The following is a 14531-nucleotide window of genomic DNA, read 5'->3' as shown; positions in this document are numbered from 1 at the left end:
GGGCGGCAGGAGAACCAAGCATCACACGGGAAGTGTGGTTAGAACGAACAAGCCCACCCACACAGAAGCGACAAACCCAAAGATGGCGCAGACACACAAACCTGAGGTCCCGAGCCCGGTCCTCTGACAGTGCGTCCTCATCCCGTGGGTGCATCCCTTGTCCCAGCAGCTGCTGGTACAGAGAGCCAGCTGCCACCGGCCCCCAATCCCCCTCTCCCTGCTTCTTCAACCTGCCCCCCAGCATCGTCCAAGTCTCCGCTGGCTCCTCCCCTTTTTCCCAGAGAGGCTCCTCGGATGGGATTAACTCTGCCACCACCCCCCCAGCCCCGAAAACCAGGCAGGGAGGGGAGAAAAGGAAGTACCAGCAGCCGATCCATAAGGGGGAGGACACCCTGATGCACATACGCATACTGTCTATCACCTCTTCGAAATGTCCCTTCCAACTTGCATGACACTCCTCGGTTATACAGTTCTAGCCTGTCTTTTAAACTTTAAAATCACTTGTTATCTTAAATTTCATTTTAACCGAGTTCCCCAGTGTAAAAATACTGGGGGGAGGGTGACACTGGGTGATGCGCCCCAGGAGTTGCCCCATGCCCACCCCCACTGTATCCTGGGTCCCTCAACTGGACAATGACTCTCAGCCCATCTCCTGGGGCAGCGTGCAAAGTGTTCTGGCTGTGTCAGAGCACCGGACAGTACTCTCTCAGGCCAGTCCCTCCACCTTCGCTCTAATTCCGTAACGAGACCACCCAGCGAGGAGCTCCTAAGCCATCACAACACACGGACAAGAAAGAGCACAGACTCTGGGCCCAGCAAGGGACCTCGGCCCACCGCACTCAGCACCCTGTCTTTCCAAAGCACGCCAATCTCCCCAGTGTCTTCCATTTCTAGTGCAAAATTCACAATATAACAATGCTAGCATTAAAAAAAAAAATCACTCTAGGGTTTCCCTGGTGGCGCAGTGGTTGAAAGTCCACCTGCCGATGCAGGGGACACAGGTTCGTGCCCCGGTCTGGGAAGATCCCACGTGCCGCGGAGCGGCTGGGCCCGTGAGCCATGGCCGCTGAGCCTGTGCGTCTGGAGCCTGTGCTCCGCAACGAGAGAGGCCACGGCAGTGAGAGGCCCGCGTACCGCTAAAAAAAAAAAAAAAAAAAATCACTCTAGCCAACTGTTTTCACTTTTGCATGCTTTTTCATGCTTCTGTCCACATAATCAACCTTCTTAAAACTTTAAATTATACCGTAAACATGTTCCATGTTGCTACACAGTCTTTATAATCAGTGTTTTTAATGGTTGCATAACATCACTGGACTGGATTTACTATAATTTACTTAAACCATTTCTCCATGATTAGACAGTTAGATGAGATCCAATTTTTCTAATGCTAAAATTCATCTTTTTATACTTTTTTCTTCTTTTACACATGGATACAGCATAAATTCCAAGTAGTAATAAGACTAGATCATAGGTTATGAACTTTTATAACTCTTGAGACTTATTACAAAGTTGCTTATCTAAAAGTATTTCATCTGTTTACACTGCAGCCAGCAATATATTGTTACCATTGCTATAATCTTACATACATTGAATGTTCTCATTATTTTAAACTGTGGCTAGTTTAAATATATAATGACGCCCAGTGAGGCGGAACATTTTTTCATGTTTCTTTCCTGCTTCACATTCCTTCCTAGACTTTGTTAAATGCAAATCAAAATTATGTGTGGGGCTTCCCTGGTGGCGCAGTGGTTGAGAGTCCGCCTGCCGATGCAGGGGACTCGGGTTCGTGCCCCAGTCCGGGAAGATCCCACATGCCGCGGAGCGGCTGGGCCCGTGAGCCATGGCCGCTGAGCCTGTGCGTCTGGAGCCTGTGCCCCACAACGGGAGAGGCCACAACCATGAGAGGCCCGCGTACACCAAAAAAAAAAATTATGTGTGCACACAATCAATTTCTCTCTCTCTCTCTCCGTCTCCCTCCCTCCCTCTCTCCCTTTCTCTCTATCTCTCTCTCTCTCTCTCTCTCACAAACACACACACCCCAAACAAAACCAAAACATAGCCTCAATAATTCAAATAAGTAAATAATGTACCTTAATGAAAAGTAAAATAGAAAAGCGGCAAGTTTTACACCATCTAGATTTCCTTAGTACATAAGTTGCTAAGTATGTGCTGCAAATGAAAATATGTTAAATATTTAATTGATGGTAAAAGTGAAACTTTCTTTTTTGGCCACGAGGCTTGCAGGATCTTAGCTCCACCACCAGGGAGGGATCAAACCCGGGCCCCCTGCAGTGGAAGCACAGAGTCCTAACCACTGGACCCCCAGGGAATTCCCAAAAGTGAAACTTTTAGAAAGAAAGGGACTTTGCATGGAGTTACCCATTGATCAGCAGCAGAAAATGGGTTAAATGTCAACTAACCCGAGATTCCTGGCCAACACTTGCCCGCTGACGAGATGAAGCTCATGAGAAAAGAATCAATGGCTGCCCACCATCGAATGAGATGAGGGCACAGGGCAACATCCCCGTCCCAAATATCTCCTCTACTGCCCATTCCAGTGCCTTAGCCTCCATCATTGGAGGAGATTCAAGCCAAGAATAAAATTCTCCCCTAGGAATTGAGACAACTGACATCTTTATCAGGCTAATTAATATACAAGAGACAACTTGGGACCAAGACCCTAAGAAAATAAAACATGTCCCAATGGGAGACTGAGGCATTAGCAGGGAAGAAAAGTAAGAAGGCTGTCTCCTGAAGACACTTCTTAGGATTCTTATACACCCGGGACAGTAGTATGAAGCTTTCCGGAAAGCAATTTGGCGGTATGGAACTAGAGAGCTAAAAATGTTCCTATCCTTTGACCCAGAAATTCTACTTCTAGAATTCCATCCAAGTAAATAAACAAAGATGCAAATACAGATTAAAATAAAACGATGGCAACTGCAACAGAATTTATAATGACACAAAGTTGGAAATGCCCTGAATGTCCAAATGATTAGGGAATAATAAATAAATGATAGGACATTCACATAAGGAAATGTTGCACAATCTTTAAACAGCTATGTTTTCAAGTACTTTTAAATGAATTAGGGAAAAACTCCCCCAAAGTTTTTTAAAGATACAATAATATGATTTAGAATATGATCCCAGTCCTCTAACTGTTATTTTTATATTTCTATATTTGGATAGAAAAAGACTGACATCCAGGCACCAAAATATTAGCAGTTATTATCTATGGGTCACAGGCGAATTTTATCTACATCTATATTTTTTTCCATATTTTCCAAATTTTCTACAGGAAATGTATGTTACTTTATTTAGCAGGAGGGAAAGCTATTTAACTCCACACACACCCCCATCCCCAGCGTACAAGTTTTGAAGCTGAGAATAAATTTCTCAATTCTCCAGAGTCCATAAACAAGCAAAACCTTGCCTAAATTATAGCGCTCTTGGGACTTCTTAGTGTCTCAAAGTCTTAAATCTAATAAAGCCATGTTCCACCCATCACAATTGCCCAAAAGCTAGGTACCTACCCAGAGGGCTTTGGCACCCTCCAATCTAGTTGGGTTTCTTACTTCCTCCGGCAGCCTCCCCTAAGAGAGGCTCTTTCTTTCCTCTGTGGGTTTGGTTGCTTGCTCTCTGGTCTTCATAAGAGGAGCCCCTGTCCTGAGGGTCAACTGAAGATTCACACGCAAGTCAGTGCCTCTTTCCCTCTGCTGTCACAGAGCCTGCAGCACAGCGCGCGCAGAAGCAGGGATCCCGACAAAGACCGCCCCCAGTGGAATTTTCCTTCTTGAAACTTGGGAGATGGGACTGACGTCTTTAAGTTAAATGTCTAGATAGACAAATGAAAAGATGGATAAAATAGGTTTGTTTTTTTTTTTAAAGAAAAGCTGAAGAGCTATTAAGTCATGAAAGCTCTGGCTTACTGTACTGGACGTCTTATTTGTAAGATCTCTAATGTGGCTTGAAGATACAGGAGAAAATAGGATCGTCCTGATACTTCTGAGGTAAATACAAACGAAAGAAAGTGGTAACAGAGATAAAGCCTTAAATGGTATTGGCCCCAGGATGAAATAATCCACTATAATCTCCGGTAGTTCAAAACTCGAAAAAAATGAATCCATTTTTAAATTTGGTTATTTTTCTTTCATGTTACTTGGCGTTGGTAGGAAAGGGAATTTCAGGGATTTTGCTCCAGAAAAAAGTCAGGAAGGCGTTTCTTAACATAGGGGGGCGGGCAGGGATGCAGTGAATACATCTGCTATCTTGTCATCCTCAAGGGCAGAAGCTGGGGACAGTAGCATCAGTGGTAAGTGAGAGGGATACCAATGGGAAATTGCTAAATTTCTACAGGAGAAAGTTAATCGGGAAATGACATCAGAGGTCTCAGAGAGGACTGTAATAAGCAGACAGGAACTGGGGTGTGGAGGTTAGAAAACGTATGGGCCATGCGAACAGGGAGTTCGCCTATGTTTCCATCTCCCACCTACATAAGGGTGCATTGCGGAGGGCCCACGAATGCCCAGGGCCCAGTAAAAACACAAGAATGACAACAACAAAATGCAAGCGTGGCTATTTCAGAACACAGCTCTGAGACTGGGCCAAAGACTCTAACTTCCAAAATGTGGGAACATCTATTTCCTACCGTTATAACATCATTGCATTCTGAAGCTGTCATAAGAGCACATTCCAAATAGTCTGAGGCCGGAGAATAATGTGAGAGAGAAGAGAATGTACTGAGAACACATTCCCAGCGGAAGAGCAGGCTGAGGAATGCAGACATCCACAGGAATGGGGAGGGTAAGAGAAGGTGCCCGACGTCCCCTGGACCCAAGAACTCTCAATGGAGGGCAAGAGACACTCGAGGAATTTTTTAAGGGAAAAAAATACTGGGGAAACGGCAGGAACGACTGACTACTGATACCACTCCAACAAAGATGCCAAAAACAGCAAAATGTTTTAAACTCTCATGACCTCTCTGAACAGCAGCCTCATCTATGTTCAGAGAAAATGTGGTTGTTAGAGCTGGTACGAAACAAAGGCCTGCCCTTGGCTCAAGGCTTCTGAGACCACCTCCCCCCAGAGAGTTCACCAGCACAGGGACCAGCCCCAGGGGTTATAAATAGCCTATAAAAACTGAGATCTCCCACTTTCAGAATCCAGTTACTAGGCTCTGCGATTCAGTTTCACTGTAGGCCTTCTTACTGGTAGCCGCACAGCAGCTTGGTCCTCATTTAAAAGTTGGACCTACTCACCCGCTAAAACCTGGGCAGTAGGAGAAGGAAAAGAAAGCATCCTTATTTCTCCTACGTACTAGCCTCTTGCAAAGTGCTGGGGGAAAGTCTAAAGGGCCTAAGCCTGCCTGTCTAAAGGCACTGTGCTCCCGTCTCTGGATGTAGGGACGGAGGAGGGGCCAGGTGTGGCACAGAGCACGTGCACGTGACAAGGATGGGTCTGAGAGCATCTGACAAAACTCTTGCAAGAACGTGACCATTGAAGAGGGCGAGCTGATTTCAGTGACCCACCGCTGTGCTGGAGTGAAGTGAAAGAGCATGGGTTTTAGAGTCAGACAGACTCTACTAAACTCTTCAGGGCCTATTTCCTCATTTGCAAAATGGAGAGAATCGCTGTACCTACTTCAAAGGCTGCTGTGTGCATTAAACGAAATAATGTGTGAAAAGTGCTTAAGAGGAGGTCTGGCAAAGACTAAGCACTGTGTAACTGTTGTTGTTAAGATGTGTGCGTGTGTAGTGCCTAACAAGTAGTACATGACCCCCACCGCTAGGTAAAACAGGGCAGGCAGCTGCCAGGCCGTCTCCACCCCTCAAATATCAATAAGTAAATCCCACTGGGAAGGCAGTGACGCTGGAATCCCTCACAAGGAAAGGCATAAGCTGCCCTCACTCTTCCGTCTACTCCAAGAACCATCATATTTCTCAAAAATTCTCCAAAAGGTTTAAAAAAAACAGTCCAAGAGATCCACCGACTCCATCTCAGCCAGGCCACCCTGAAAGTTAACAGAACCAGGCCTGCGATCAGAAGCCAAGGAAGGGTCTCTGGAGCCACCTCCTGCTTGGCCCGTGGGAGAATCACAGCAGCAGAGATCCGCTCCGCAAATGGATGGCCAAAAGGGAGTCCCAGCTGATGGGAGGGCGAGCCCTTGCCTTTGCACTTTAACCCCAGTGTTTCTCAGGGAGAAGGGGACCTCCCTTTTTATCTCAGCTGGCCGGGCAGAAAGGCAGCCCAAGGTTCGGAGTAAAGGTCAACGGGGCCTTCCAATTACTGTCCCACTACAGCAACCACAGACCTGTGCAGAACGGGAAGCAAGGGACCCCAGCCCTCCCACCCCCCAGCCGCCCTATCTCCCTGCCCTGGCCAATTCCCTGGCTCAATGATGGGCTTGTATCAGGCAGGGCTAGGATTCTGCTCTTGCCATAGACTGTCACACTATACTATTTGCTCTGCTTCCTTCCTTTCCAAAGCCTAACAGATTGGATTGCCGGAGTCCTCTCCAGCTAAGACACGTGGAAAACTGAAAGTAAGGCAGCGGTGGGAAGAGGGAAGAGGCCGAGCCGTGCAACGCCCCAGCACCCAGATCATCTTTTCCAAGCTCCACGACTATCTCGGCCAAAATAACTACTTACTACAGTTTCAGGGAAACAGAAGAGATATTTACTGCACTGGGGCCACAGCAAGATCTAATTTGAGGCGTTCCAGCCTTTTAACAGGGGCATCACCCACCTGCCCACCTGCCCCATGAAGAAGACCGGAGATCAATGAAGTGCTAGCTGGATGCACATCCGGAGATCGAGGCCCTGCTGCTCCCGGCTCCCTAGTGATCAGGCACTTTCAGCAAATACCAGGCAAGCCAGCAGGAGGGCTGCTCGGAGGGGCGTGGCTGGCTGATGGGGCTGATGATTCTCCCTTCCCATTTTTGCAGAATCTCTCCATAAGTAGGCACCGACCAAAATCTGCATGTCTCCAGGATTTATTTTAACCTCGGGGGAAAACACCAAGCTGAATTACAGTTCAGCACACTACGATGACACGATGGGATTTGCAGGCCCTACTTCCTTATACAGAAGAGAGAAGCAAGCACCAACGACAAGGGAAAAGCAGCACTGCAAACGCTCCACCAAAGGGCAGGTGGTTCCCCAATCCGTACCTAGGTGATTACCCATCTGTGAAGTGAGCGAGGCTCCCATCAGCAGGAGTGCCATAGGCACTTTGTCAAAAGCGGGGCTTACAAGGAGGGCGAAGGATACTTAGGTCCAAAGGCAACACCCAAGGGAAGCCCTCATGAATCAGCTCAAACGAGCCTGAGGCACCACCACATTGCTCTCTTCTCTTCCATTTGGATAGGGGCAAACAATTCATGCGCTCGCAGTCACTCACTCATGCATTCAACAAACGTTTACTTAGCACCTAGTAGATGTCACACACCAGGCTGGCCACAGAGTCTAGACTGCAAGCTATGGCAAAAGTCACCTGCGTTCAAGTGGCACACGATGGTGAAGGCTAATATATGAAAGGATGAGAAGGTTTTAAAGCTTCCTCTGGCTTCTCAAAGCATGCTGGATCTCTATTTTAGCAATCTGCATTGTGTCCTAGGCCCTGGTGTACCGCCTGTGTCCTCCATCAGATGGTAAGCTCCCTGAAGACACAGGCCACATTTTGTTCATCACTGCCTTTCGTGTCTTAATTACCCAATAAATGTCAGCTGAATGCAACTGAAATAGAAAACACTTCGATTCTTTCAAGATCTTTGGCTTTACTGTTTCTGAAGGCTTTGCCACCAAACAGAAAAATGATGAAGCTCCAGAAAGGAGGAAAAAGGGGATTGACTTAGATATATTAAGAAAACAGAAGTACAATTTTGGAACTTCAGCCCAAGTGCAACCACCACTCAGCGGACCGAGATGCCTCGGGGGTGTCACCGCTGGCGTCCCCGTAGAATGCCTGTCCCCTCCCCTTCTCTCCCCGTCCCTTACTCTCCTCTGAAAATCCCCATCTGGAGTCCTAAAGAAAGACGGGGAGGGTGGCAGGAGAAGGAGTTAGAAGGGTAAGATCCACCAAGTAGCAAGGAAACCTTACAGCCAGAGGCTGGGGGTTCAGGGCTGGCCTGGGGAGGAGATGGGTCCGCCCCCAGTGAGGTGGCCCTGCCGCGCCTCCTCTCACACTTTTCGTTCCTACAAGGCCTCTCTTTTCCCTTTCCTCTTTTTTTTTTTTTTTTTTTTTTTAATTCGATGAAACAGCAGTCTTCAGAACTGGAGCAGAAGAGAGAAGCGGGTAAGGCGAGGAAGAAGTTCGTGAGACAGACAGACAGACAGCTCCCCTCGAGTGCTTTCCCGACTTGACACCAAATCTGCGTTTTAGTACAGTTTCCTTTAAGTCACCCCAGAGTCCGTAGTTCCAGAAGCCCGAGGGGCCCGGGCTGGACCCAGAGGGAAGGGAGGTCTCTCCCTCGGGAGGCTTCTAGGCCTGCCACGGAATAAGGTAATAGGGGAAGAGAAAGATGAGTCTCCACGGCCCCATCCGTGCCCCCGGGGACTTGCCTGCACGTTCTCTGCTCGTCTCCCCTACCCGCTGCCCGGGAAGTCGTGGCCGAGCCGGGGCCCCAGCGCCAGAACCCGCGGAGAAGTTTCGCCGCTGCAAACGTGAGAAAACGCAGCTCCGCAGAACACCCGCCCCCACCCTGCCCGCGGCCCCACCCCGCAGCCCGACCCCTGGCGGCTGCGACCTTGGACACCCCGGGCGCTCCCGAGGGCCGGAGGAGGGGCTGCCCTGCGGGCTCGCCGGGGGCCACCGGAGGCGGCCGGGGGACGGCGGCGACCTCCCCTCGGCCCGCAGGGGGGCGCTCCCCCCCCCGCCCGCCCCTCAGCGCCGCGCCGCTCCCGGGCCCGCACGGGCGCCCCACTTACCCCGCCGCGCAGGGCCGGGGCTCGGGCAGGGTGCGTGGGTTACATCGGGCTGGGAAGCGCCTCTGGGGCCCCGCGGGCCGTCGCTCTCGGGGGATGTCTGTCGCCGCCAAACTCTCGGGGTCTCTCGCGCCTCTCGCTCCTCTCCCCCTCCCCTCCCCTCCTCCCTCCCCTCCCCTCCCCTCCTCCCTCCCTCCTTCTCTCTTGTCCTTCGGCTCTTTTTTCCGGGTTAATTACGTTTCGCATTAAAGCAAAACCCAGCCCCGGATGTGAGTACAATGCTCCGCCGAGCCCGCCGGGGGCGGAGAGGGGTGCCGGGGCGCCGCGGGCTGGGAGGGGGCGCGGCCGGGCGCGCGGGCTGCGCGGACTCGGCGGGGGCGGGGCGCCCGGAGGCGGCCCCAGAGGCTGCGCGCCGGGACCACCTCGGCCGCGCCGGGGGAGGCCCTGCTTCCGACGCCGGCCCCGGGCAGCAGGTGTCCGAGTGGGAAAGGGGCCCGGGGATGAGGGCATCCTAGAAACAGGGAGACGAGCCGGCCCGCGGGCTCACTCTTTACCCCGTTTATTCTTCCCAAAGCACCCACCTCCTCCCCCACCCCGCTCCAGCGACTTCAGCCGGGCCTTCCCCGGACCCGGAGCCTTCAGCCATCGGGGTTTAGGGTTAGCGTCGAAGGAAGCATCTCAGATTCTCCCGGGTTGTCATGCATGTGCCCCAGGAGCCCAGGAGGGTCGTAAGTTCTAACGGCTGTATAGGGACTTTTTCAGAGCGTGGCGCAAAGACGCCCTTCCAGCCCTCGGAGCGGGGGGGGGAGCTCTGGGGGAAAATGGGAAACAGACAAGCAGCAGGTATTAAGTAATATTGCCAAGAGGAACCTAAGAGAACTGTCGGGTGCCGGTGCAGCCTCTGCGTTACCGCATTTGATCCACGCTGCAACCCTATGGGTATCAATCCCCTTCACGATGAGGAAACCGAGACTCAGAGACGTTAAGGAATTTGCCCTGGGTCCCACAGTTATCAATGGCTCGTCTGTCAGGTTCTGACGCCGGCCTCGCACGTGAGGAGATAGATATTTCAATGTACATGCAGCCAGGCACATAACATTCGAAACACAGAAACGTAGTGGATTGACCCTGGGATGGAGGACCGACCGGGAGCTGCGATTCCTGGGGATTTTGGTGCAAATATAGTTGATAAGGTCGAGTCCTAGTTACAAGGCTTTGACGCAGGGGAGGGCCGAAGAAGACTCTTGAGGCTCGAGGGGCGGGATTGCGGGAAAGGCGGGTCCACGTCCCAGTGTTGGAAGGGGAAAGGCAGACTGTTAAAAAGTCTCCAGGACCTGAGGCAGCAAAGCCTGGGGGAAGGGGGGCCCCAGCCAGAGGAGCTGGGAGGAAGGTAGGACCATGCTCAGCACACACCCCGAAAGCACCAGTGGTGAAACCACACGTTTCCTCTTCCATTTTGATTGCCAAAGCAAAAATGAACCGACCTGCTCTCTCAGGTGTGAAAAAAGACTGTTTGCTTTAGAACATTTTGCTTTGAATGAGGAAGGAAAGGGGGACACAAGAAAAAAAGCATTTCCTTTGAAATAAATACATCAACGTCAATTTTTTTTTTTTTCTATCTGCTCATGAAGATTTTTGCCACTCACATAAATTTCAGGCAGAGCATATACTCTGGAACCAGATGGCCTGGGTTTGAATCCCAGCTGTGGTGCTTATTAGCTTTGATCCCAGAGCAAGTGACAACTTTTCTGTGCCTTATTTTCTACATCTGGATGCTTACAAAGAGTGAACGAGCTAACATTTGTAGAGTGTTTGGATTACTGCCGAACGTGAAGTAGGTGCTATGTAAATGTTTTTGAATTTAAAAATTAGAGTATGGTTTTCAGGGTGAAATGGAACAAAATTCCATCCAGCTCCCAGTAAATCCGACTGGAACGGATGGTTTCCAGTATGAGCCATGAGGTAAAAAGTCTCAGATTCCATGGTATGGTTCATATTAAAACCCATAAAACTCTAGTCCCTGTGGGGCCTGCCTGAGTTACTCAGTCACAGAGCCACAAATATTTCCTGAGCACTACTGTATTGGATGCCTGGGAGGCAAAGCTCGGCGAGAGGATGCAAGTGTTACTAGGAGGTTGACGCAGCCTTGTATCCCTCCTGGAAATGCCATGAAAATGGCACAGAGTGACAAAGTACTACCAACTTTTAGAGGAACAAGACGTGTGTGTGCGCGCACGCGCATATGTTTGGGAGGGGTCCTCGAGAAGGAAGTAGTGAATTTTGAAATGGGCCTGAGAAGATGGGGACAATTTGACTCCAGTGTTGGGCTGGGGTGGGGGTGGGGGTCATCAGTGCACTTTGGGTGATGCTTGTACTTCACTGGGATCCCCGTTTACTGCCACATTTATCTCTAGCCAGGACCTGGCCCCAGTTAGATTACAATTTCTTCTCTGACTCCTGTATTTCCACTGTTTCCTCAGAGGTCTCCTGCCACCCCCTCCCATAGTGGCACAGAGTGTCAGTTGAGTCTGAGCCCTGCTGTGGTCCCTTTGCCATCTCCGACACATTTTGAAAGTATTTACATTGACTGATTTTATGCATTCATTTTTTTCAGTGCAATAAACAGCCCAGATGTCTGAAAATGTGACTCCGCCTATTGGGAAAGGAATGTCAAAAAAGGCCTTTCACATCAGCTATCTCAGTCCCCTGTTGTATCAGTGCAAGATGAGGTTCAACAGTTTGCTGAAGGTTTTGCAGCTGGTTAGTGGCAGAGGTGTTTCTGGAACCCAGGGTTGACTACCCCCAGAATCTTCTAGTATTGATGTGGGAACCTTTCCATGAAGATGGAGACTACTGGTCCAGAACCTAAGAATTTAAACAGAGAGCCTTATACTCTATACCCATTTATGCACTTTTCTATTCATTTTCAGTGTTCACAGCTGGGTAACTAGATGCCCTAACGACCTTCAGTGGTGAGCCAGGGCACCCTCTGGGGAACCACATTGTGCTCTGTCCTTAGAGACACCCATTATGGAAGGTACCAGGCTGAAGCTGGGGCCGGGTAGTTCCGTTGGGGAAAGTGTGGGACTGAAGAGGCCAAGGTCAGTGGTTGATCCTGGTTCAGGCCAGTTAGTTTCGCACAAAGATGAATTGCTCCAAGGCCATCGCACTTCTAGTGCTAGCTGGTCATTTTATAAAGAGTTGTTGTTGGTTTCAATAGCAAAGTACCATCCATTTCTAGAAAGATTACTCAAACTACTATTGTTCTATTCAGTCCTATTCATTCAGCAAACAATGATCTGAACCTATTAACTATTTTTCCTCCCATATATCTTGTACTTACTTATTTTCCAGGTACTTACTAAATGTTAATTGCTTTACCTGTATTGTCTCATTTAAGTCTTACAACACTGGGAGTAAGGTGCTACTCTTTCCCCATTTTATAGATGAGATGACTAAAACATGGAGACCAAGCCTAGTTACAAGCCTGTGCAGTCTGACGCCAGAGCTGGCCCCCTCTTAACCACCAAGTTTGTGAAGGATTCAGGAAGACATAAAACAAGACTCTTTCCCTCCACATTTTCGATAATTATCATCATTTAGAATCTCCTTTCCTTTTCAGCTAGCAATTTCATGTCCAAAGATTTGTCCTACAGAAAGTCATCCAGAGATATATATAGTATAGATGGAGTGTATGTTTATGTGTATATACGAAGTGTATATATGGAATATATATACACATTTGCTGCAGCATAATAGTGAAATTTGGAAATCACTGTCATTCTCATCAGCAAGGGATTGAACAGGTAAATACCATTAATGCCATATAATCTTATACTATGCAGCTGTTAAAAAAGAATGAAAAATACTATATGAAATTTTTTCTATATGAAAAAATACTAAATAAGTAGGACTAAAAAAGGTACAAAGGTGCCTGTATAATACAATCCGATTTCTGTAAATAAAAACCGTACATATTTATTACATGAAAAAAAGTCTAAAAGACTATATTCCAAGCTGTTAGCCACAGTTCTCTTAGGGCATGGGAAGAGGGACTATAATGACGAACCTCACTTTCTAAGAGATGTATTTCTGTAATGTGTTATTTTTTGCAATAAGCCTGTATACATTTGCTTATCAAAGAAGAACAATAATGATTTAAAATTATAATGAAAAATTTTAAAGTTCTATGAGAAAGCATATTGCACCCCTCAAGAATCCCATCATTTAGTTGGGAGGGAATGTAACAAAAAGAAAGAAAAGCCAGAAACTAATACAAGCAGGGACAAGAGGAAAGAGAAAATTTTGTGGGAAAAAAACAACCAGCTGGGGTTGAGAGGTGCAGGAGAAAATGTATGAAGGAGATAGCACTTTGGAAGAACCTTGAAGGTGTAGATAGTGTAAAATGTGGAAGCTGGAGAGGGGCATGAGAATAAATGGGTTCCAGATAAAGTGACTGGTCCTGTGCAGCTGGAGCACGGTGGAAGCAGGGAGGATGAAGAAAGGATTTTCATGGGGAACAAAACAGGAAAGAAAGGTTGCTGGAGGGTCTTTATTGCTAAGCAAATGAGTTTTACTTTATTACTTTAGGCTTTAAGAGCCACTGGAGGTTTTTGAACAAGGAAGTGGCACTATTAGAAGTAAATAAGCAGCAATTTCATAGTTCATGACTGCATGGTAACTGGTCTCTTAACACCAAGCTGCCACCGGGATGTGACTCCTGACTCTGTTCCTAATTAACTCTGTAGCCATGGACCAGTTACTCTGCTTCTCTGTATTTCTATAAAATGGAGAAGGTGGTGATAACAGATAACTTATCTCATACCATTGTTGTTGAGACTGAGTTAATGTTTTTAGGGCACATGGTAATTGCTGAGAATGTCTGTTAAACTTTAACAATCAGCTTCATACCTTTGGATTAAAATCTTTGCATTTCATTTTGAAACTTTTATTACAAAGAGCTAACATTACACGACAAATTATTAACTATTCTTTCTTCACACTTTCACAGGTTTATAGATTATTAATCCCATTTTACAGGTGGAAGACTTTAGGTTTTTAAGGAGAGATACAGTCTCAGAATCACATAGCAAGACATGAGTTGTGAGTCCTGGTTCAGTGGTCCCTGCCCAACACCCAAGGTTATCGCTTAGCTCTAATTCTCAGAGCCTTGAGAATAGGAAAAATAGAAGAACATTGGCAGTTTCTGTTTATAGGATAAGGGAAACAGCAGTAAGGGACAGTAATAAAATAAAATCAAAAACGAGAAAACTTTGGTGAAATACCCGGAAGTGTGTATATAAAATCAAATTTATTTTATATATATATATATACATATATATATGTATATATATATATATGGTGAATTATGCTACTTCCAAAATAAAAGTCATATGTTGAAGACCTAACTCCCAATCTGACTGCATTTGGAGGTAGAGCTTTTAGGAGGTAATTAAGGTTGAATGAGTTTATAAGGGTGAGGTCCTAATCCGATAGGATTGATGGCCATATAAGAAGAGGAAGAGATCTCTCTCCCTGTCTCCACAGCACCAAGGAAAAGCCATGTGAACACACAGCAAGAAGGCAGCCGTCTGCAGTCCTAGGAGAGAG

General features: G+C 47.7%; 1 protein-coding gene across 1 annotated transcript in view; it reads right to left on the bottom strand.

Annotated features, from left to right (window-relative positions):
* PLEKHA2 (pleckstrin homology domain containing A2) overlaps positions 1-9036 on the bottom strand; it is a 57253-nt gene extending 48217 nt beyond the window's left edge. Inside the window, exon 1 of the mRNA XM_082863960.1 lies at positions 8925-9036. The gene's annotated coding sequence lies outside the window, so the exon portion shown is untranslated. The remainder of the gene's footprint in view (positions 1-8924) is intronic.
* Positions 9037-14531: the final 5495 nt, after the last annotated feature.

Source organism: Leucopleurus acutus (genome assembly GCF_964270905.1).
Source record: "Leucopleurus acutus genome assembly, chromosome: 21".
Lineage (NCBI taxonomy): Eukaryota > Metazoa > Chordata > Mammalia > Artiodactyla > Delphinidae > Leucopleurus > Leucopleurus acutus.
This window is presented reverse-complemented; position numbering and strand designations above follow the sequence as displayed.